Here is a 25,645-nt window from a genome sequence, read left to right as displayed (position 1 = left end):
AATGGAAGAAATATTAAATTTTCACAATATTTACTCCTTCACAGTTCGATGAATTTTCTTTTTTAGATTTATTTATTTATTGGGGAGCCTGAGTGGCTCAGTCAGTTAAGCGTCTGCCTTTGGCTCAGGTCATGATGCCATGATCCTGGGACCGAGCCCCAAGTTGGGCTCCTTGCTCAGGGGAGAGCCTGCTTCTCTCCCTTTGCTGCTCCCCCTGCTGTGCTCTGTCAAATAAATAAATCAAATCTTAAAAAAAAAAAAAAAAAAGATTTATTTGACAGAGAGGGAGGGGCAAAGGGAGACAGAGACCCTCAAGCCAACTCTGCACTGAGCACAGAGCCAATGCGGGCTCGATCCCACAACCCTGAGATCATGACCTGAGGGGAAACCAAGAGTCAGATGCTTATCTGACTGTGCCACCCAGGTGACCCTCACAGTTAATGAATTTTTATATGCCAGAATATTAGCAAGTGAGAGATGCGTTTTATTCTAAGCAATTATTGTAACAGCTCTTTAAGCAAAAGGACAATCACCAAAAAAAAAAAAAAAAGCAAAACATCCGTAAAAATTTAGAATATCAGTTTTTATCATTTGTTCAAAGAAATAATTATCATGGCAAATCATTAAAGTTTAATAACACTTCACGTTCCAATGTCCAAATATAAACAGTAACTCATGGGGGAAAAGATACTACAAGAAGATCAAGCATTCTTCTATTAAGCTTAAACCACTTTCATTTGATTTAACTAGGACAATATCAAAACAAACCAGTAAACCAAAATAAGCATAATTCATTCAATATTTACTAGGACTTTACCAATTACCAGGCACCATCCCAGATGCTGGGGATTCAGAAATGATAAGATGGGAAAGGGAAATAAAGGAACAACTGCAATGTCATTTAACAAATATTCATTAAATAATAAAAGATGAATGAAAGATAGCCCTGCCTTGGGGTGCATGTGTGGCTCAATGGGTTAAGTGCCTGACTCTTGATTTCATTCAGGTCATGATCTCAGGGTTGTGATATGCAGCGTGGGGCTCCGCACTCAGTGGGTATTCGCTTAAGATTCTCTCTCCCTCTCCCTCTGCCCTGCAAACCCCCCCCCCCCGCACTCATGCTCTCAGTAAAATCTTTAAAAATAAAATAAAATCTTTTTTAAAAACTGCCCATACTTAGCGTATACATTTTGATGAGTCTGTACATAAGTATACACTTGCTTACATACCATCACTGCAACCAAGGCACGAAACACATCCGCCACCTCCAAAAATTGACTTGTGTTCTTTTGTGGTGTGTGTGTGTTTGTTTTGTTGGTCAGAACACTTAACATGAGAGCTATCCTCTTAACATATTTTCATATTTACTAGTGAAAGAAAGGGACTGAGAATTTGTCTGTTCTTCCTTGCTTTTGTTCAAAATAAGGTGAGAGAAATAGTCACACATAAGATTCACAATGCAGACTAGGTTTAATAGGTGAAAAACTAATGTAGTTATTCCGTAAGAAGTCTTAGAGAAAATAGTTGGATCATCAGAAAAGGGGTGGTTATATATTGGAAATTAAGTTGAATACACATATTGTGCGGCTTCCTCCCTTAATACAAGCTGAAGGTATACATTTGTCATCTTTTAGTCTTGTTTAATTTTAAAACTGTGACTAAAATGTTTATTTTTAAAGATTTTTTTTTAAGATTTATTTATTTATTAGAGAGACAAAGACAGCACATGAGTGCAAGGGGAGAGGCAAGGGAAAGAATCTCAAGCAGATTCCCTGCACAGTGCAGAGCGGGATGTGGGGCTCAAACTCAGGACCCTGAGATCATGACATGAGCCAAAATTAAGAGTTGATCGCTTAATGGGCTGAGTGGCCCAGGCGCTCCTACTTACTTTTAAAATAAACTCTACCCCCAATGTGGTGCTCAAACTCTTGACCCTGCGATCCAGAGTCTCATGCTCTACTAACTGAGCCATACAGGCGCCTCTCGAGTTTAAAAAAAAAAAAAAAAAAAAAAAAGTAAGATTTAGTTATTTATTTGAGAGAGAATGTGCACATGCACTAGCAGGGGGAGGGGCAAAAGGAGGGAACCTTGAAATAGGTAAATAAGGGGAACCTTTTGCAAGGGGAGATGAAAAATATGAGTTCATTTTATATGTGCTGAAAATGATATATCCAAGAAATGTAAGACCTCTCAGGTAGGCAGTTGGGTGTAATGAAGTTGGGAGAGGCAGTGGAAAGAGGACAGAGAAAGAGAACCAGCGATATAAATGAAGAAAAGTATCAAGTGCTAAGAGACATCTAGAGTAAGGGGTCAGTAAAATAAAATTTTTAAGAAGGAAGGGGATGATTAATAGTGTTAAGCATCACCAGGAAGAAACTGAGGACCACACATGAATATTTATTTTCCTTGTGAATTCTAAAATGTCTTTCATGAACACCTTTTATCTCCCAGCATTTAACACAGTATTTTGCAAACAGGGAAAGAGCATCTCTCTAAACTCAAAGTCCTGTTCCCTGAAAATCAACCTAATAAATTAACGTTTTTAGGCACTTAAAATATTAAAAAAGAAAACAGAGTCAGGAACAACTAAGGTCACCAGATTTATGCTCTTAGAAATTTTTTTGCATGTTTTTGCATACACTAATAAATTACTAAGAGAATACCAATTACATTCACATAGCCTAAATTTTCCATGTGTACCACAAAGTTAATTTACTAACTTTAATTTTTCTTTTTTTTAAAGATTGTTTTATTTTTAAGTAATTTCTCAAGAGTCACATGCTCTACCGACTGAACCAGTCACCAGCTCTACCGACTTAACTATAAATTTTTCATGTCTTTCCTCAGAATTTTTGATGAAGTGCTTGTAAATGTGTACTACTTTTCTGCAGACATGCATAGTAGGAGCATTTTCTCCTGATGCCTAATCCACCATTCAAATGTTTAATATCAACTATCTTTGAAAGGATACACAAGAAATTGTGGTTATCCGTACAAAGGGGTACAGTATGGGAAGGGGCTAGACATGGGAGGATAACTTACTTTTCATGGTATATCTTTATAAATATTTTGAATTTTATATCATGTACAGTTATAAATTTATTTTAAATAATTTAACTTTTTTCCATTATTTAAGATTTTTCTGATTTTAAGGCAAAAGCTAATGACTTCCCAAAGACAACCATAGTCCCAAGATGCATGGATAGCTTGTATGATAGAAATGCTTTGACTGACTTCTCACAGGCCTTTCCCATTATAGAGAGTCTTGGCTCTGCCCATTAACTTCATGTCAAAGTACTGTTAGCCCCTCGAAGATAAGCCCTTTCCTTCCCTCAACAGAGACAGGAAGACAGTTTTACAAATCAGATTTGTTTCCTTTAATCTTTCCTAAGGTTTTCTTACAAAATCCTGACTCAGTCTTCTTTGACTTTTCTATTCCCAACAGCCAGATTTCCTCTTATTCTAACTACCAACACCCCCAAGACTAGCAATTCCCACACCTGAAAGGAAATTCTCACTAAGGAAGAGTAATAGAGAAATAAATCACATACACTACTAGTATTTCATGTACAAAGAACCGATGAAAAATTTTCACAAACACTAATAAAAACTCTATTATGATATAGGCAGACATAACAAGATGGTTAAAAAAAATGAATGAATGAATATGAACACAGCAGGTTTGAGCTCATCGCTCAGTCTGTATAGCATGGAACTCTTGATCTCAGTGTTTTAAGCTCGAGCCCCAGATAGGTGTAGAGATTACTTACAAATAAAATCTTAAAAACAAAAACAAAATAAAATCTCAAAAACAAAAACAAAAACAGGGGAGGGGGGGCACCTGGGTGGTTCAGCCGGTTAAGCATCTGCCTTCAGCTCAGGTCATGATCTCAGGGTCCTCAGAGGGAGCCTGGCACCGGGCTCCTGGCTCCACAGGGAGCCTGCTTCTCCCTCTCCCTCTGCCTGTCACTCCCCATGCTTGCACACACACTCTCTCTCTAATAAATAAATAAAATATTTAAAACAAACAAACAAACAAACAAACAAACAGGGGCAACTGGGTGGCTCCGTCAAAGTTAAGCGTCTGCCTTCAGCACAGGTCATGATCCCAGGGTCATGGAATAGAGCCCCACGTCGGGCTTCTCAGCAGGAAGTCTGCTTCTCGTCCTGCTTGTGAGTGCGCAAGCGAGCTTTCTCTCTCTCTCTCAGATAAACAAAATCTTTTTTTTAAAATTTTAAAAATTAGCAGTATGTGATTGATCAATCAAAAAGTTTTTTTTCCTCCCTCCACCCTACTGCCAAATAAATTCTACTTACCCAAGTAGAGTATAACTAGTTCTCTATCAATAACTGGCACCTCTTACTACTACTAAAACTCTTACCATAAATTTCAACATAATTCACTTTTTAAAAGACTGAATAACCTATAACTCAACATATGGCAAATATTTACCATGGCTGAAATATCTCAGTTCTCTTCAGAACACACAGTAAGACTGCACTTCCTTACCCTTTCTGTGAAATCTATTAAGACCGTAAGACTTGCTCTGGCCAATGAACAATACGACAAAATGACAGGACCCTCTTCTAGACAGTTTAAGAGCCAGTGAGTTATTAGCGACAGTCTCCTTCCTATTGCCATGGAGATCATGGAACCACGTGTTGAGATGGAGCCTCCATCAATCTGAGACCCTGCATAGCAAAAACAAGCAGAATCCACCACCAACCCATAGGATACATATAGCATGTCAAGCAAAAAATGTCCTGTTAAAAGCCACTAACATTTTTGAACTGTCCATTACCATAACACTACCTGGTCTCTCCCGACAAATATACAACCAAAGCCAAAATCATTGTATTTTGCTTATATGCTTACAAAACAAAGTCATCCTTAATATATCCTTCCCCTACCTCTAGTAAACCCCCAATCCCATCAATTTTTCTGCTTTAATCTCTCTCAAATCCATCATATCAGCTCTCCTCCTTATTTAGACTTCTGTAATAAGCTTCTAACCAGTCTTCCTAAATATAATCTCTTCCCATTTATTCTCCATATCTCCAGAGTAATCTTTTTAAAACATAACTATAATCATATCACACTCCTGCTTTTATATGATTTTCACATCAGTTACTAGCACAGCAAAAATGGTCCTTCAAGAAATAACTGTAAGAAGTGCTAGAAATATTCTGCATGGTGGTTACATGACTGTATACATCTGCAAAAACTCAACAAGCTTACACTTAGTATTTACACCCTGCTGTATTATGTCTCAATTAGTTAAAAAGAAGGAAATTAGATGGCCCCAAAGTACTTTTCACCTTCATTTTACCAAATATTCATCCCAAACCACAAAAATAACCTATAGCCACAAACCATTAGTAATCACCCTCTTAGATACTGATCTTTCACGCTCTCAGGTATTTAATATCCTTTTCATTCGTACTTCAAGACCTACATAAAATCTCATTCCCTCAGGGATCATTCCACCTAAATATCACTTAACTCTATCTTCACTTGTGCTACAACTCTTTGTACATTCCACTCCCCATAACCTTAGCATTCACTATACCAGTGGGTCTCAATCAGAAATGACTTTGTTCCCCAGGAGACATTTGGCAATGTCTGGAGACATTTTTGATTGTCACGGGGGGGGGGGGTGCTTCTGGCATCTAATTGGTAAGGCCAGAAATGCTCCAAAATATCCTATAATACACAGCACAGACGCCCATAACAATTAATTATCCTCCCTAAAATGTCAATATATTATCATATGTACTTATCTGCAAGTCCGTATACCTACTAAACTGAACAACAGGAAGGATCAAGTCCTACACAGTACTTAGCAAACAGCACTCAAAATGTATAATAAATAGATGTCATTATAAGCACAGTACCTAGAATATAGGAATCAAAGATCTATAATAAATTCATGTGTTATTACCAAATCTTTTGATTAAAATAAAGCTAAAGCTACACAGTTTACTGGCTAAACTGGTAGTCTTTATTTTTTTCTTCCAAAGATATTTATTTATTTATTTACTTAAAGTATTTTGATTTGGTGTTTTTTCTTTTTTTTAATAATATTTATTTTGTTATATTAGTCACCATACAGTACATCCCCAGTTCTTGATGCAATGTTCCATGATTCGTTACTTGCATATAACACCCACTGCACCATGCAATAAATTTGGTGTTTTCATAGTATACGCCAATAAAACATAAGTTATAACCTGAATATCTCAAAAGTGTTAAATTGAAATTGATTTCCATATTGTTAAGCATGAGTAAACTGAACAGCTTAATGACTATGTTTCAAAAGGATTAAAAAAAGAACGCTTTCAAAAAAATGTGTTAATCTCATATCACAGCGTGACCAGAATAGAGTAAAATAATGCACACTAAAATTTAGGATACCATTCCACTTAACTTTAATCCAGTGTAATTTAACATAATAATAGTGCACCTTAACAAATGGTCAAAAACAGTTTTTTTGTTACTTAATAACATTTCATATCTCAAAAATAGAAACATTTTGTTGTTAATGACTGGATGTACCCCCTCAAAGACAGTCATAAAAGATATTTTAGATGTTTGCTTATTGTATGTTTCACCATTCCTACCCTAATATATTCCACACCATCACCTGGAGGGTTGAATGAAAATCTGTACTTCCAAGACTTCCAAATTAACTAGATGCCTGTTAAATTCAGTTGTTTAGAGTAAAATATCAGGAGGCTAATTATCCAACTGAAGGCAAATTTTTTAAAGAATGATACATTATTAAAATATCTACATTCCAAATCTGATAAACAAAAGTTTTTTGATTCCTATTTAAAGTTCTCAAAACAGGCAACTTTCAAAGTAGGTCCATTCCTGTTGATTATCAAAAATCATATTTGGCCCTCTTTACAGGCACAAAATCTAATCAATTCCAATACTAAAACTACTAAATGCAAAATCAAAGTAAAATATAAACCAAAAAATCCCCACCACCCTATTTATTTATTTATTAAATAATAAACAGCATCTACTTCATATGCATTCAACCACAGAAAGAAAAAAATTCTTTTGGTAACAACCCATTATTTAGGATTTTGGAATAACATGTTTCCCTATAGTAATAAACTCTTATAAAACTTATTCTTCTAACTTACTGAATTATCTAATACATATTACAAAAACAAAATTCGTACATCAGTATTTTTATTTTCTTTCAAGCCATGCTATTCATGAACACAGTGTTCTCTCCCACCAGTTTACTATACATTTGTATGTTTATGTATAATTAGTTCAATCAAAACGTCATGTAAACAAAAAGATATCCAAATTCTATACTTTCCATTGCTAATAACCAAGTCTATTACAGGACATCTCTTTCTTAAATAGAAAAATTTCACATCTTCTCCTTAAAATCCCTTTACTCTAAAGTTTTACAACATTATTTTATAGAATTGAACATTCACACATAATACACAAAAATATTTGTCAGTATCTAAACTGAAAATAAAAGGATCTTTTCATTACTCTATTTTCAAATTATTTTTGCTTTTCTAGATAACAGAAAAATTAGCACCAACAACTATATGTCGAAGTAAAGAATCGGAGGGACGCCTGGGTGGCTCAGTCAGTTAAGCATCCGACTCTTTGATTTCGGCTCAGGCAATCTCAGGGTTGTGAGACTGAGCCCTGCATCTGGCCACAGCCAGCTTAAGATTCTCTTTCTCCCCCTCCCTAAGCCCCTCCCCACCAAAAGGTAAAGAATCTGAAAGTGAGCATGTTATACTGCTCCTCTGGGACTCAGAACCCTTTAATTCTAAGAAGAATAAACCCCAAATACCATACTCCTATAATGTGATGGTCCATACAACAACAGTCATCATCTACCATATATACAGCATGAGATTACTGAAACACTGCATATTAAATACTATCACACATACTATACTGAGTTTCTATGCAACAATAAAGAGTAAAGTTTCCCTATCAAATACACTCACAGATATATAAGTAATTTTAGTCTTTACAATCAAAAATATAGATGCTTTTAGCAAAGAGAGAAAGCTTTCCCAATTTTGAGTAAAACTAAATTTCTAAGTGTAAAAAAGGAAAAACCTTGAGCTTGTTCAGTAAATGCTGCTCATCAACTTTCTCTGAAATTTCTCAGTCTCAGTGGAAATAAATTTGAAGAAATCAATTAAAAATACAAACAACAGGGGCGCCTGTGTGGCTCAGTTGTTAAGCGTCTGCCTTTGGCTCAGGTCATGATCCCGGCGTTCTGGGATCAAGCCCCGCATCGGGCTCCCTGCTCACCGGGAAGCCTGCTTCTCCCTCTCCCACCCTCCCTGCTTGTGTTCCGTCTCTCGCTGCCTCTCTCTCTGTCAAATAAATAAATAAAATCTTTAAAAAATAAAAATAAAAATACAAACTAGAGACTCATAACTACTACAACTGGACTAAAAACATTAACCAAAACATAAGGATATGGTTAGATGTCAGGTACTGAAGCACACAGAAATTTTAAAAATATACTTAATATAGTTATTTAATATATTTAAACAGTCAACTTATAAATCCTATTAAAATATATGTTCCAATATTTTTAAAATCCATGTATGGCCCAAATAAAAATAAAAGACATTTTCTCAATATGTTCCAAATAAAGTTTTTCTTTTTAAAAAGTAAATTCTTTTTTTTTAAGATTTATTTTAGAGAGAGCGAGCAAGCATGAGTGGGGGAGAGGTGCAGAGGGAGAGAAGCAGACTCCCCACTGATGGAGCCCAAAGTGGGGCTCCAACCAAGGACCCTGAGATCATGACCTGAGCTGAAATCAAGAGTCCAACACTTAACCAACTGAGCCACCCAGGTGCCCCAAAAATAAATTCTGCAATTCCTAAGAAACTGTACTCATAAACATAGGATGTGACTCTAGATACGTGGTAACACAGGTTCCTGAATATAAAAACCAATATAAAAAACTCAAAAGTTACCATCATACCCAAAATTGCTGGTACCCTAACCAGGATCTTTTTTTTTTTTTTTAAGATTTTATATATTTATTTGTCAGAGAGAGAGAGAGAGCGTGCGCACAAGTAGGGGGAGCAGCAGGCAGAGGGAGAAGCAGGCTCCCCGCTGAGCAAGGAGCCCGATGTAGGACTTGATCCCAGGACTCTGGGATCATGACCTGATCAGCAGGCGGATGCTTAACTGACTGAGCCACCCAGCATCCCCCTAACCAGGATCTTTTAGACAAAGTCCTCAGTACCCTAACAAGATCTGAGGTCTAAGAAAGGTAAATATGTATAACATAATTACCAAACAGACTAGAGACTAGAATCAGGAGAGACTGAAAGTGGACTTACCAAAAGAAAAAAACGAACAAGAATATCATACTTCAGGGGCACCTGGGTGGCACAGCGGTTAAGCGTCTGCCTTCGGCTCAGGGCGTGATCCCGGCGTTATGGGATCGAGCCCCACATCAGGCTCCTCCACTATGGCTATGAGCCTGCTTCTTCCTCTCCCACTCCCCCTGCTTGTGTTCCCTCTCTCGCTGGCTGTCTCTATCTCTGTCAAATAAATAAATAAAATCTTTAAAAAATATATATATCATACTTCAGAGACATTAGAAGTAAAAGGGATGCTGGGGCACCCCGCTGGCTCAGTGGAAAAGCATGTGACTCGATCTTGGGGCTCTGAGTTTCGGGCCCCACGTCGGATGTAGAGATTACTATAATTAATAAACAAACAGTAAAAAGGATGAGTTGAAAAAGAAAATTCAAGAAAATTTAACTGTGTATCCAGAACACACAAAAATACAGCAAAAAAAAAAAAAAAAAGTTTCTCATTAGAATGCTTACCCTTACTTACATACCACATTCCTTCATTTCCTACTATTTTTCATTTTAAAAAATTGTTTTTGTGACCCACTAAATTGAATTCACAAGCCACTAATAAGTCATAACCTAAAGTTTGAAAAGCAGTGGCTTAGAGGAACTGACGACCATTGAAGTTCCTTACCTTCATAAGTACCTACTTAAAGAAAATATTCAGGAGGTGGAAAAAATGAGAAAAGAATTCCTCCATGTATTATTGGAATATGATCATCACTTAATGTTTGTTAATTAATACACTGTGGAATACAAAGCACTTCATGGTAAGGACACACAAAGGATACCTAGAAAAATAAGCCTAGGAGAGCATGAGTACTTTGGATGCCTTCAAAGCTAGGAAGGTGAAAAGAGCTCCAGGAAGTAGAAGAGTGACATCAACTGACTCTTAAACATAAAAATAAAGAACCAAAGGGAAAGAAAAGTTCGTTCTTTAGGATACGCTTTATCCACAAAGAAAAATCTCTCACAGAACTACATAGTAGTCTACTATATAGGTACAAAAAGTTTGTAAGCTATTCTTGATTAGAAATTCTAATCATTTCTTTCAAAAACATATTTTGAGCTTCAAATGTATTAATCCAAATCAAAATTATGGGATGCACTTCAGTCTTAAATATTAGAATCCCTGTATTCATTTGTAAACATTTACTAAGTAGCTAGTGCTAGTGTGATATAGGCAATAACTTACTGGGCATTTACTATGTATCAGGCAACATGTTAAGTACTTAAGAACAGTCATCCCATTTATACCTAACAACCTTGTAAAGTAAGTACTATCTTCATTTTATAGGTGAGGAAAGTAAGGCTTAAAAAAGTTACATAAAGAAATTACACAGCTAATAAATGGTGAAATTAAGATATATTAAGTGCCAGTTTTATTATTATTAGTGGCTGCAAATCAGAATATCTTGTTCCATTCCATTATTTGTCAGTGCTTTTCTCAGAACTAAATTTTGCATATTTTTTTAAATGGAATAATTCATCTATTTCCAAATCTGCATAAAACTATTACACTGGGGGCGCCTGGGTGGCACAGCGGTTAAGCGCCTGCCTTCGGCTCAGGGCGTGATTCCGGCGTTATAGGATCGAGCCCCACATCAGGCTCCTCCACTATGAGCCTGCTTCTTCCTCTCCCACTCCCCCTGCTTGTGTTCCCTCTCTCGCTGGCTGTCTCTATCTCTGTTAAATAAATAAATAAAATCTTAAAAAAAAAAAACAAAACTATTACACTGAATAAGTTTATTGAAAGGAAAAATTAGCCCCTTCTCAACTTTAAAGATAAAGTTAGAGGTCAACTAAAAGCAGTTATATTTAGGGGCACCTGGGTGGTTCAGTTGTTAAAAGTTAAAAAATGTCTGCCTTCAGATGGGGTCATGGTCTCAGGGTCCTGAGATGGAGCCACAAGTCAGGGCTTCCAGCTCAACAGGGAGTTGCTTCTCCTGTTCCCTCTGCCACTCCCCATGTTTGTGCTTGCTCTCTGTTAAATAAATAAATAAATAAATAAATATCTTTTTTATTTTTTTAAGATTTTATTTATTTATTTGACAGAGGGAGAGCCAGCGAGAGAGGGACCACAAAAAGGGGGAGTGGGAGAGGAAGAAGCAGCCTTCCAGTGGAGGAGCCTGATGTGGGGCTCGATCCCAGAATGCCAAAATCACGCCCTGAGCCCAAGGCAGCCGCTTAACGACTGAGCCACCCAGGCGCCCCAACGAATGAATCTTTTAAAAAAAAAAAAAAAAAAGGTAATTATGTTTAGAGGCACCTGGCTGGCTTAATCAGTAGGGCATGCAACTCTTGATCTTGGGGTCATGAGTTCAAGCCCCTCCTTGGGCCTAAAGCTTACATAAAAAAAAATTTTTTTTAAAAAGGTAGTTATGTTTAAATATCACTGACATTGACATTTTTAACAAGCTATATACCTGTACTTTCATTTACTTTATTTACACGCCAGGTACTTATATTTTGAAAAACCTTTCCACCTTTTATAGGCCACTTAATTTTATCACTAGGTAAAAAGATGCTGCCTTTGACTGTATTTCAGAACAAAAAAATCTGCTTCTAGCACAAATGGAAGAGACCGACAGAAATAATTGTTACCAAATGTTGACAGATACATCCCAATTGAAAATAATTGTTTCTAGTCCCTCCACACAACTTTTCAATTCATGTGGATTTTTTATTTTTTTTATTTTTTATTTTTAAAGATTTTATTTATTTATTTGACAGAGAGAGAGACAGCCAGTGAGAGAGGGAACACAAGCAGGGGGAGTGGGAGAGGAAAAAGCAGGCTCCCAGCGGAGAAGCCTGATGTGGGGCTCGATCCCAGGACTCCAGGATCATGCCCTGAGCTGAAGGCAGACACTTAACGACTGTGTCACCCAGGCACCCCTCTTGTGGATTTTTTAGAAGGTTTGAGACATCTTTAATGAAATTAAACATCAATTTTTACCACTAAAATTTAAAATACTTTAATCCAAAAATGGAATGTAATGGAATGAAATAATACAGGTTTGTATCTTTTTCACTTACACCTTAGAATTTGAAATCTTATTATTATTATAAAAAAATAATCCAGCCATGAACAAATGCAGAAACCTAAAGGCAGACAAACATAACATTGGCAATCCGTTTAACAGAACAATTTCAATTTTATGCAAGACTTGACTACAGAAACAACACTTTTTAGAAAAGACTCATTCACGTATGATCCTGAACTGAACAACAGCTAATACATACCAAAAAACTCCTATCAAAGGTTAAATTAGTATGAATGCAATTATAACAGACACTACTGATAACCAAAGGGATACAAAGAAAAAATTAACTGATTTTAATACACAAATCAGTCAAATGAAAAACACAGAATTTATTTCCAGGTAATGTGAATAACAGATTAATCTCAAATCTAATTTCAATGCCAACAGTTCATCCCTCGATAATTTCTGGATTTACTAAGTATTTATATCCACTAAGTACCAGCAAATTACAAAAAATAAATTATACTCTTTATGTTCAGATAAGAGCATCTAGTCTTGGGGTGCCTGGGTGGCTCAGTTGGTTAACTGTCAGACTCTTGATCTCAGGCTCAGGTCTTGATCTCAGGGTCGTTAGTTCAAGCCCCATCTTCGGCTCTGTGTGGAGCTTACTTTAAAAATAATTACTTATTTATTTATTTAAAATTTAAAAAGAACATCTAGTCTTTCTGGTGTTCTGTAACTAATCAGCTTCTTATTAATGGAATGGCATCATAACATGGGACCAAATATGTATGTGCCTTGATATAGAGAAAGTCTGTTTAATATTAACACACATTCAATTAATTGCCATATCCATCGTTCTTCCCAAATCTCTATTATAGAAAATACAATAATTATTTTCTATTCAGTTCACTCATATTTTTGGTCCTGTACACTGTTATACTTCTTTAAAACCTCTCATAGTTTAAATATGTTTGAGCAACTATCCTGTAGTTTTGGAAGGAAGTTTAGTTACTGTCAAGATAATCTTAGACTATTAAACCCAGTTGATTCTTAGAAATTCTTCCATCTAAAAAACATGAGAATTATAACCAAATTAACAAATCAGATATCAGAATGCCAAAAGTTAAGTCATTAAAAGGGAATCCAGAGAAAGAGTCAGTTGTGAAAGAACAGGAAGTGATGTACACTGCCATTTTGTAGATGAACTATTTAGAAACATAAGTACCATACTAAACTGGAATCAACCAAACCCAGACTTAACAGCTCTCAGTATTCTGACAGTGGCATCGAGGTCAGCTGAAATAACCCTCAGGCAGTTTTTCCCCGATAATGAATTTATCTATTTGATAAAGAACATACTTTTACCACTTTTAGAATTCTTACAAGCTATGGAAAACAAGGTTTCTTTTTAGTTGTCCTTAGGAATATCTCTTAGTTCCAGCATGCATTTTGAAATAGAGCAAGTAGTTTACTTATATTCTGTGTACATCCTTAAGTTTTGTAGCCTTTACTGACAAATCTTCTCTGCCTGCATCTTTCCAAGACAAAAACAGTCATCCCTTGCTGAGCAGTATGCTTGAGTTTATACATACTAGTATATATGAATTATCGACAACAAACCATAACATACAGAATTAGACTTTATGGCAGAATTTCCCATGTAAGGGGAAACTACAGACCACAACATGCAGCTTTGTGCCATGAAATAAAGATTCAAATGAGAAGTGCTGTTTAAGTCAAAATGAATTCGGATAAAAATAAAAAGGGAATAAAGAAAGCAAGAAGAATTCTACTTTCTGAGGAAAAATAAACTGATATATCATTAATATGCCTCCCTATATCAAAATCATGAAATGAGATGACAGAAATGAAATTTGTGCCTAACACTACAAACATCTTTAAATCCCTGTCTTAAAACAGGTTTCAAAATGCAACAAACACACCAATAAAGCTCTGACCAACAACATTAAATATACACGGCATTCGAAAGTATTTTAAAATAAGTCACCCACTAAGCAAAGCTTAAACACCAAATACAACTTATTAGTAAAATATCAAAAGAACCCATATCTGTACATATTTTACTCTTCGTTGCTTTGTAAAAAAATAATAATCCTAGAACATTCATATATGAAACATTTTGAAATCACTTCGTCAGTAAATCTAAATACTTAAAAAAGTATGAACAGACTTCAAGACTACTCTTTGATCACAAAAAGCACTCGGCGACAAACTTCCAAAATGTTAAATTTTTTATTTTTATTTCTACTCTACTAAGGACAAAACCAACAAGTACTACTGTAGAGCAGATAAGATGATCTGTTTTAAACAAATTTGACATGAAGCAAAAGAAGTGGAAAAGTGATTTACTGACCACGTAACACAGATCCTATCACAACATACTTAGGCAAATTAGTGTCTGTTTTCTCATTTCCTTAAGAAAAAAAGCATTTCTACAGAAAGGTTTGTAACCTAATCATTTTCAGAAAACTCCAATTCCAGTGTTATACAAAACAGTATGAACCCTAAAAATTCACAGGTCAGGGAGAATGCCCATCAGACGGCCTGTCTATATGCATTAATCTTTAATAATTCTTAAAGAACTACTAAAATCACAGAAAAAAAAGGGGAGGGACATGAAAGAGCACAAAATTGTTCTATTTGAATCCTAGTGAAAACCCAATATGCTTACCAAAAAAAATGTCAATCTAGTGTTTAAAAGAGAGCGAGAGAGACATCAAAACTGTTCAAACATGGCAGGGTCCCTCTCGAGAGGCCGTATCTCCCAACAATAACAACAGGAAAGCTACACTTCCCAGGAACAGATCTCAGGGGAGGAATATTAAACCGGTACTGTTATCGATTTAAAACCAAAGGGAAAAGGGTAACCTTTCCAAGGGAAGCGCCATTACTTCCTCTTTAGCTCCCCCTCCCTTCAGTGTATACACGGGCCTGTGTATGAAGAAACTGCCTTGGACTTCTGCAGCATTGCAGTAGACTAAAGGATGGGGAAGGGGGAAGGGTAGGGGGAGAGAAACGCTTCCATCACCCCTATAGGAGTACAGATTTCCTGAGCAGGGGTGGACCCCCAGCAGGCTACCCTTCCCAAGAATACAGACACTACAAAGGAGAGGGAGGAGCAGAGGGATCAGAAGGGAAAGGGACCTCGCGCCTTTAAATCGGGGTGCACATCAACCCAGTCTCCCCAAGAGAGCCACACCTTCCTCGAGACATCCCCTTCCACCACCCCTTCCGGTGACCCTCAGGAAAGAGGAATGTAATTGCTCTTGCCCCTCAAAACGGGAGGGCGCCTAGCTCACCAGCTTCTTCACCCCACCCACAGAATCACAGACCCTCCTAGTCTCCCTTCCTACCCCACCCCCACCTCCCTTCTCGGAGGCCAGAGTGGGCCGAATTTCCCCGCCCCCTCCATGTCTCCCTTTCCCAAAGCAGAGGTGCCCTTACCCTTTCGCCGACAGGTCTGGGGCGGAGTAGGCAGGCGCAGCCCCCTGCAGCGCTCGGGTAGCCGCTACACTGGAGAGCGAGGAGTGAGGAGGAGGGGGCCTAGCGACCGACCGCCGCCCCCCCCCCCGAGCCCCAGCAAGCCGCCCAGCCCAAGCTCTGCGACAAGGGGCGGGGGGGGGGAGGGGGCGAGGGGACGACCGGGGTCGAGGAGGCGCCCTCAGCGCTTGGGCTCAGCTAAGATGGCGCGGGGAAGTGCTGGGAGCCGCCGCCGCCGCCGCCGCCTCGGGGGAACCGGCCCGGGCCTCGGCCACCTTCCGTCCTCACACAGCCGAGGCCCTCTTGTGCCCCGCCACGGCCCCTAGACGGGCGGGCCCACGCACAGCCCTCCGCCACCACCACCACCACCCCTGGGAAGGGGGCGCTCACAAAGGGAAGAGAGGCCGCGGGCCGGCCGGCCGGCGGCGGGGCGGGGTCCCCAGGGGCCGGGAGGCCTCAGAGGTTCGCGGGTGCCTCGCGCTCTCGGCCTGCGAAGGGCGCAGACAAGCGGGACCCCTCCTCTCTCCTTAGACAGGCGGCGGCACCGACTCACTATCTTTGCCACCCTCCCTCTCTCTCTCTCTCCGAGCCCTGAAGCCACAGAGCCCGGCCGCTGCCCAGGTTTCCCCCCCCTTCCCCGACACCACTCCCCTCCTCCCGAGAGTCATCCCAGTCTCCGATCTCGCGAGATTTCCCGCCTGACAGGCCCGACCCTGCGCGAGACCCGACTGCGTACGCGTGCGCGCCCTCACGAGAGCGCGCGAGTGCTTGCACTGGGCGGGGTCTCCCGGGCACCCCGAGTCCCAGCCTCAGTCCAGCCGGGCCGCGCTCAGCTGGCTGTATTCTTCTGCCTCGCCGGCGTCAGATGCGTTCATTTCACCCAGAAATCTGAGAAAGAAGAGTTTATCAGCTCTCCTCCTCTGTTCTCACTTTCAAAAACATCCGCCCCCCATACCCGTGCGAATGAGAAGCTTGCCCTGGCGTGTAGGATATGCAGTTCTTACACACCTCGGTTCAACTACTCCGTGGAATTCAGAGGTAAACTGGGCAGTGCAATCAGTACGTAGCTGAGTTTTTGAGATTCTAAAAGCTTATAATAACTTCCGGAACGGTAATAAGAGTTGAGAATACAGATTAAACCACCCTGTATGTTGGTAATGATAGGAAAGAGACAAATTCTTGAGAAGTTTTGGTATATGTCTCTAGTAGTTTGAGTGACGATAAATTTTGGAAACAGGAGCAGCAAACAAGCGAAAGGGTCCCACGCGTCCTAACGCAGGAAAGAGAGCTTCAAATTTTTTTTGTGGTGAAAAAAATTTTTTAGAGGAGAACTCCTTCAGTGGACTATAAAGAGAGCAATTTTATTCAGGAACCAAAAAGTGTGTCTCAAGTGCAGTCATAAATCTTGATTTCTCATCTGGTAAGTAGTGAGATAAATAGATCTGTTGTTTGAGATTTATGAGTACTCTAGAACAACTGATAGTTACAGTAAACTAGGAAAGTAAACTGGCTATGACCAGAAAAACAAAATATCCACTTCAATGTGTTATACATATAATTTGTTCTAAATACGCTTTCTGGTAGTAAGGGGGTTTGCTCTGTCAGTCAGTCCTCTTCTCACCTATGTTGTCAACTACTGTCAGGTGTCAACTTCCCCTCAGCATAAAAACATACCCTAGTTTATTTGGAGGGAAAAAAAAGATTACGATCTTCATCTCTCTTCCCCTTCAAAGCCAAGCTTCTTGGAAAAGTTGTCTGTCTTCCCACCTACACTGAAACTGATCTTACAAAGGTCAAGAGTGACCTCTTACTTGCTGTGTCTAGCGGAGTCATTTTAATCCTTCTTGACATCTGCAATATTTGACATGGTTGGTACTCCTTCCATCTTGAAACTGTGTTCTTCCTTGGCTTTCCAACACCACCCGAAACAAGTTTTCCTTCTACCTTCTAGTCCTTGGAGCCTCTCTTCCTCCATCTACCCCTCAAATGATGCCCTTCCAATCCTGATTCTTTCTTCTGACGGTTACAGCAAGAATGTTCTCTTCTAGTTATTTCATACCTTTAGGAATGGAAAGAAATTCAGGCTTTCCTATATTATTTATTCTTCATTTTCTATGGAAAATTTCAAACATACACAAAAGGAATGGGATATGGTAATAAACCTCCATGTGTCCATCACCTAACTTCAACTATTATCAACATTTTATTATTCTTGTTTCACCTATTCTCCCACAGCCTTTTTTCCCCAGTGTATTCCCCCCCCATGTATTTTTTTTTAAGATTTATTTATTTGCAAAAGAGACAGTGAGCACGGAGGTTGGGGGGAGAGGGAGAGAATCTGGAGCAGATGCCACACTGAGTGTGGAGCTCCATACGGCACTCAATCCCACGACCCTGAGATCATGACCCCAGCCAAAATCAAGAGTCAGAGACTTAACCGACTGAGCCACCCAGGTGCCGCCCCCCCCAATATATTTTTAAGTAAATCTCTGGTAAACCATCATAGCATTTTACCCAAAAATACTTCAATATGTGTCTCTGAGAAATACTTTGGTTGTTAACATAACCACAATATCATTATCACACCTTTACAATAATTTCTTATTATTTAATACCCAACCCATGTTCAGTTTTTCCTAAAGTTTCCAGAATGTCATTTTACAGTCCATTTGTGTGAACCAGGATCTGAAATTCTACACTTTGCATTTGACTAATAGCTATGTCTCTTATATTGTTTTTCATGTATAACAGTTCCCTCTTCCTTTTTTCTTCCTTCCTTCCTTTTCTTCCTTCTTTCTTTCCTTTTTTTTTTTTAAAGATTTTATTTATTCATTTGAGAGAGAGTAGAAGGGAGAGGGAGAGAGAATCTGAAGCAGACTCCACACTGAGCACAGAGCCTGATGCGAGGCTGGATCCACAACCCTGAGATCGCAACCTGAGCCAGAACCAAGACTCGGACTCTCAACTGACTGAGCCACCCAGGAGCCCCTCTTTCTTTCCTTTTTGTATGCAGTTATTTGTCTAAGAAATCAGATTATAGATCCTGTAGAATTTTCCACATTCTGGACTTGCCAGTTGCATCCTCACAAGGTCATTTGACATTTGCTTCATTGCCCATATTTCTTATAAACTGATAGTTAAATCTAAAGGTTTGCTCTTGTATAGGTACTGTTTCTTTTTATAATATTGTGTCTGCTACTGCCTCATTCTCCCTCTTAACACCACCTCTACCATAAATTTTTGCTCCACCCCTCTCTGTTTCCCCAGCACACAGTGTATCTTAAGAGACCTTGGCTGTCTTCTTAAAAAATTATTATTCCAGATATCTACCTATGATCTTGTACTAAGAGCCCTCCCTCCTTAAATTCTTCAAATTTCACACACATACATACATACGCATGGACTTATCCTGTCAAATTTGTTCAACAGTAAAGTATCATTCGTTGCTACCGCAAAACATATGTTATTTAATTTCTAAAATTGTATCCAAACAAGAAAATTACACTCGTCAATGGTAGAAAAATAACTTAATACTTAGAACAATTGCAGATTTTGCACCTTCTGTGATTTAACTCCTGAACATTTCTCTAGTTCATCCATTTCTTCATCCCCACTGCTTCTGCTATGGTGATTCATACTCAGTTTCTAACCTCGGGTGCTGTAATTGCCTTCCAACTACTCTCCTTACCCCGAGGGTGCCCCATTCTCTATACCGAGGTGAATGGTTTTAATCTTCCTACAGTGCAGTTTCTAAAAGTTGAATGTGTCGTTTCTCTGCTTAAAACTCTCCGATGGCAAAAAAAAAAAAAAAAACCAACCAACGAAACAAACAAAAAACAACTCTTCCATGGCTCCCCGAAACCCTCCAAATAAAATCCAGATAAAACCCCTGCATACCTTTCTAACTTTAATTAGGATGTTCCCACCATCCTGAACTATTATTCACTCTTCTGCTAACTGCTAATACGCTGTCTTCAGGATGTGGCACTGCATTCCTCTGCCTGAAAGGCCTTTGCTGGTTGGCTAATATCCTTCAAGATTTAGCTCACATATCACCTCTGTGAGAGGCTTTCTCATATCTCAATTAGGTATTCCTTGAGCCTACAAATAGGGGTCAGAAAGCTGTGGGGTGAGAGACACCTGGCTGGCTCAGTCGGTAGAGCACACCACTCTTTCTTGGTCTTGGGGTCCTCAGTTCAAGCCCCATATTGGGTGGAGAGATTACCTGAAATAAAATTTTTTTAAAAAAAGAAAGCAAGCAAGCTGTGGGGTGAAGAATGGGTACCAAACATGTTTTGGCCTCAATAAAAAAGTTACCTAAGCTGTGACAAAACCAAGAATAAGCTTTTTCCATACACTGACTTATTTAACCCTCACAACAAACTTGTGCAGTAAGTTCTATTATTATTACTTCCAATTTATAGGTAAGGAAACTAGGGTTCAGAGAGTTATGTCACTTGCCCAAGATCACACAACTAATAAGTGGTGAGCTAGAATTTGAACCTGGCGGTGAGTGAATCTAAACCACATTCTCCTTCCACTATGTCTACTCCTGGCACGACCAACCGGGGACAGCTTGATGTCATGCACATATTTTTTGTGTGTAGGAGATGCCTGACCATGTGTAATGTCACTATATTTGTTGTCATGCTGTATCTATGTGTGACAAGGCAGCTTGTCAATGTGCAGATGGGTGCACTGACCGATCTGGAATCTGTCTGATTAAACTATCTTTTCAGTGTTGTCACTTAGTAAAAGACCAAGTCATGTTCATCTCAATTTAACAAATACTTATTGAATTCCTACTGTATGTTAGGCTTAAGTAAAATACAGAAGGGGCAAATGGAACTAATGTTTATAGAGTTACTCTGTGCCAAGAAACGTATGAAGCAAGGGCTTTACATTGATGATCCCCTTAATCTTTCCAACACCCTGAAAAAGGATGATGTCGATGACAGTGACTCCCAATAGAGAGAAAGAAAGTGCAAAAAAATTAAGTAACTTTGTGCAACTCAGCGTGGAGAACTAAAAGTACAGTACAGGTTCAGCATGAACTTTAAGCCGCTTTTTTTTCCACTGCTTATTGGTTCCCTTTCTCAAATCCCTCCCCATACTAGGAACTCAAAATCCTATCAGAGGGGTGCCTCGGTGGCTCAGTCCGTTAAGCGTCTGACTCTTGATTTCGGCTCAGTCATGATCTCAGGGTCCTGAGATCAAGCCCACATCAGACTCCACACTAGGTGTGGAGCCTGCTTAAGATTCCTGCTCTCTCCCTCTGCACTCCCCCCCCCAAAGAGAATCCTATTAGAGAGATTAGATCTGCATGCACAAAACATTTAAATAACAGGGGCGCCTGAGTGGCTAAGATGATTAAGCATCTGCCTTTGGCTCAGGTCATGATCTCCATGTCCTGGGATCGAGCCCCACGTCGAGCCCCATGTCGAGCCCCATGTCGAGCCCCAGGTCAAGCTCCCAGATCAGGGAGGAATCTACTTCTCCCTCTCCCTCTGCCTCTCCCCCTGCTTGTACTCTCTCTGTCTCTCTCTCTCTCTCTCTCTCTCTCAAATAAATAAAATCTTTTTTAAAAAAATTTAAATAACAATGCAGAACTACCTATTAGCAAATGATGCACAGAACCAGACCTTAATTTATACTTTTCTGGGCCTCAATTTCCTATCTAAGTGTAATAGACTAAAAATGATCTCAGGAATCCTTTAGTTCAAAAATCTATAATTACAGGAATGATGCAAATAACATACACAGATAAATTGAATTCCAAAGTGTGTGTGCGTGTGTGCGCGAGCATGCACATTTAGAAACAAAGAAGAAACGCTTCTTTGGGTGTTTTACCCCGCTATCTCCTTACACTAGAAGGCAAAAACCATTGAAGCTGAGTGCATGACAGGGTAGTTGGTGAGAAGGATGTGTCTTAGAATTTTCACTGTAGAAACCAGGGGTGAGGCACTCCATGAAACTGATAATCAACAAATAAATAAATCAGTATGTTACCAGCAGCCCATACAGTGCATCTTGGGCTATCAGTTCATCCATAGATTTTGTCTTTAGGCTCCAAGACCAACCAACTAAGGCAGGTTTAAGTCTGGTTGTCATACCTCACTCAGACATGTCTACATAAGGCTGTCTTACGTAAGTATGGCTTCCACAGGCTGGAAAATAAAGCTCATCATGTATAAAGTTGTTTCTTGAGCTCCGCACTCTCACGTAATCGAGTTCATTTTGTGAACATCTTTGAAAAGTGCCCTGCATGTGGAGGCAACAGATTCGCCCACTTTATTTATTTATTTTCTTTTTAAAGGGTTTTATTTATTTATTTGAAAGACAGAGAGAGAGCACAAGCAGGGAGAGTGGCAGGCAGAGGTAGAGGGAGAAGCAGACTCCCTGCAGAGCAGGGAGCCTGATGGGGCGCTCGATCCCAGGACCCTGGGACTATGACCCGAGCCGAAGGCAGAATGCCCAACCGACTGAACCACCCAGGCGCCCCAGATTCATTCACTTTAACCCACAGGAATAGGAAAATGCTGGGCCAAGGTACCCTAAGGAGAATAGAATACAATTCAGCTCAATAAAGTTCTGACCTAAAAACCTTTCGGTCTCAGGTATCTATCAGCTAAGCATCTGCAGCAAGCCATGAATAAGTTAAAGCAGCTGCTCCGGAGTCTGAAAGAAGGCTAAGTGCAGCAGCGGGCACTGACTGTGGAGGCCCACCTCTGTCACTTCCTAGTGTACGTCACTATGCTCCTTGCGTGAGTGTCATAACCAGGCTCAGAGTTCCTTTCCTTATCTGCAAAATGGGGTGAACGTCACCTTCCTCAAGGGCACCTGACTGGCTTAGTTAGTAGAGTGTGTGACTCTTGATCTCAGGGTCGTGAGTTCGAGCCCCACTTTGGGTGTAGAGATTGCTTAAAAATAATAAAATCTTTTAAAATAAATGAATAAATAAACATTACCTTCCTCAGAGGTATTTAGGATTAAATGTAATATGTGAAGTGCCTACCCCATTTAAAGGATTAGCTCTGTTTTGTGGGTTTTTTTTTTCCTCAAAGAGATCGCATTTAATTGGGAGAAACAGGTGAGGAAGCAGATAATTAAAATATTGCATTGCAAATGCTACAGGAGGAGTGAGCTCAGGATGCTTTGGGAGCACACGAAAGCTCTCCTAATCCAGCACCCAGGTGGGGGAGTCAGTCAGGGAAGGCTTCCTAGAGGAGGTGCTATCAGTGTTGTACTTATGCCCTTCCCAGGGAGGTTGAAATGCAAATTATTTAAATATATAATGTCTAAGTGAGAGATATATTAAGAATTTATTGTTTGATTACTTTCAGTTTTGTAGTACATGGAACTACAAAACCTATTTCTGTGACTAGAGGTAGAGATGAAAAGAAAAAAAAAACCTAAGAGGCAAAGATACAATTTTCATGAACCTGGGAAGTAGGGGTATGGTTGGGAATCAGATGTTCAGTAGGAGAATTCTGGAAATTAAGAATTAGAAGGTTGAGGGGTGCCTGGGTGGCACAGCGGTTAAGCGTCTGCCTTTGGCTCAGGGCGTGATCCTGGCGTTCTGGGATCGAGCCCCACATCAGGCTCCTCCACTATGAGCCTGCTTCTTCCTCTCCCACTCCCCCTGCTTGTGTTCCCTCTCTCGCTGGCTGTCTCTATCCTGTCGAATAAATAAATAAAATCTTAAAAAAAAAAAAAAAGAATTAGAAGGTTGAATGCAATCTGTTAGGTGACTGTGCTTAGGATCTCTCTTTAAAGGGTAATATAGTGGGGCACCTGGTTGGCTCAGTCATCAAGCGTCTGCCTTCGGCTCAGGTCAGGATCCCAGGATCCTGGGATCGAGCCCCGCATCAGGCTCCCTCCTCAGTGGGAAGCCTGCCTCTCCCTCTCCCACTCCCCCTACTTGTGTTCCCTCTCTCTCGCTGTGTCTCTCTGTGTCAAATAAATAAAATCTTAAAAAATAAATAAAGGGTAATGTAGTTAGATTTTTGAAGTAACAAACAAGAATACATTTTCAGCTGTGTGCATTAGGTTGTTTATTTCAAGTGTTAGCTCTTACCGTGTACGTGTAAAGATGTAAATATTCATCCCACTGCTCCGGCACCACCCTCTGGCAAGCACCCCATGATCAGTGCATCATGATTGTCTGAGACATCTGTGAATGTGGGAAGGGTTGGGCAGCATGTTTGTGGACTGAGAGGTTTTTGGAATTTATCTTCAGGACCAATTGGTGATTTTGTCATGCCGTTCTCTTTGGCTGACATTTGCCAGGATTCAAAAAAACAAAAAAATAAAAAAGACACTACATTAATTCCCACCAGAGTTGTGCCACATAGGATATGAAACAAACAGCTGGCAATCAAAACATAAAATAAGTTGCTATTTTATTGGCCTGGGATTGTCTTTGGGTCTCCTCCTTAGCCTTATCTTTACTAGGTAGTCATACTATACTAGTAAGAAGTCTTTTGGTTGAAAGTGACTATTTAAATCAGCTTAAGGGGGGAAGAAGGAAATTTATGTAACTGAAAAGTGCAGTGCCTCAGGAATTGAAAGAATTTTGTTAGGTATCTGACTCCCCTTTTTCTCTCTCTCCACATACCATCCCCAGCTCCCAATTGCTTGGTTATTTTTCTCTATAGACTGGATTTTGTTATGAGATTGTCTGTGTTATGAGATTGTCTATGAACTGGCGGTTCAGGTGCTTTCCACTGCTGCCACCTAGTTTAATATACCCCAACACCGAATGCTGCCATTGCTACTGTCTACACATAGGAAATGAATCAAGGAATTGTTTTTGTGTTTAAATAGGCTCCATGCCCAATGTGGGGCTTGAACTCACAACCCTGAGATTGAGTCACATGCTCTGACTGAGCCAACCAGGCGCCCCAAATCAAGTTTTCTGATATTGGTTTTAACCAGATGCTTCCTTTACTGATATGTTGTGTTGTGATCGCTGTGATAGGAGCCCCTGTCCCAAAGTTCAGGTTTATACTTCCACTTCCACTTGCCTGCTGTGTGATGTTTCCTGCGTAACCTGCTCTCTCCCACCTGCTGCCAAAACCTCTGAGCAGGGGACAGAGGTCTAGTCCGGTTATCAAATGGTACCATATAAATGGTTATCATGAAGCTCGTCCTTTCTCCTCCTCATAAATATTCTCAATACCGAAATATTAAAATACGGCAAATGTAGAAATTGAAGGCATTTGGGACTTTGTGAGGCTGAACAGATCAGAATTTGGGGCTTATGGACCATGAACATGTTTCCATGAGAGGCTTAAGCAGAATTCACATAGATCATACTAAGGTGGACTTCCATCTTAGTTTATTTCACGCGTCAGAGGGATGCTGGACCAGGGCAGGGGGCAGAATGGAGTGGGAGGAATGGCCACAAACGTTCAGATTTACATTGTCCCAGTTTACTGACCCCAAAGGCAAAGAAAAGCTTCTCACTCTCTCATAAGAGTTTATAAAACACAAAGGAATAGCTGCAGGTGTCCCAGCTTGGGCCTTGTGTCATATGCTCTTCTGTGGGCTAGTAGCTTCACCGAAGGATGAGACATTTTGATTGCCTAGCTGGGATTCCGTGATCACCCTGTGGCAAAAGGCTCAGAGTAACAGCTCCACAAGAACTACCCAGAATTGATGTCGACGGAGTGGAATAGATGGAGAGGAAATTCCCCAAAGGAATGTAGGGTACTTTCTGCCAGAAGAAGAGGGAGCGATTCTGGACAGACAAAAACAACAGATGTTCACTACAA

The 25,645-nt window shown here is 39.7% G+C and overlaps 1 protein-coding gene and 1 long non-coding RNA gene across 5 annotated transcripts in view; one reads left to right on the top strand and one right to left on the bottom strand.

Annotated features, from left to right (window-relative positions):
- TAOK1 (TAO kinase 1) overlaps window positions 1-16,510 on the bottom strand; it is a 150,239-nt gene extending 133,729 nt beyond the window's left edge. For both annotated transcript variants that reach the window (XM_044390773.3, XM_026517755.4), the window contains exon 1: window positions 15,834-16,510. The gene's annotated coding sequence lies outside the window, so the exon portion shown is untranslated. The remainder of the gene's footprint in view (window positions 1-15,833) is intronic.
- Window positions 16,511-16,635: 125 nt separating this feature from the next.
- LOC130544738 (uncharacterized) overlaps window positions 16,636-25,645 on the top strand; it is a 50,962-nt gene continuing 41,952 nt past the window's right edge. For 2 of the 3 annotated variants that reach the window (XR_008961277.1, XR_008961278.1), the window contains exon 1: window positions 16,657-16,907. This is a non-coding gene — a long non-coding RNA (uncharacterized LOC130544738). Of the gene's footprint in view, window positions 16,908-25,645 lie in introns of all 3 variants that reach the window. The other variant, XR_008961279.1, reaches the window with a different exon arrangement.

The sequence above is a fragment of the Ursus arctos genome, unplaced genomic scaffold (assembly GCF_023065955.2).
Source record: "Ursus arctos isolate Adak ecotype North America unplaced genomic scaffold, UrsArc2.0 scaffold_24, whole genome shotgun sequence".
Classification (NCBI taxonomy): domain Eukaryota; kingdom Metazoa; phylum Chordata; class Mammalia; order Carnivora; family Ursidae; genus Ursus; species Ursus arctos.
This window is presented reverse-complemented; position numbering and strand designations above follow the sequence as displayed.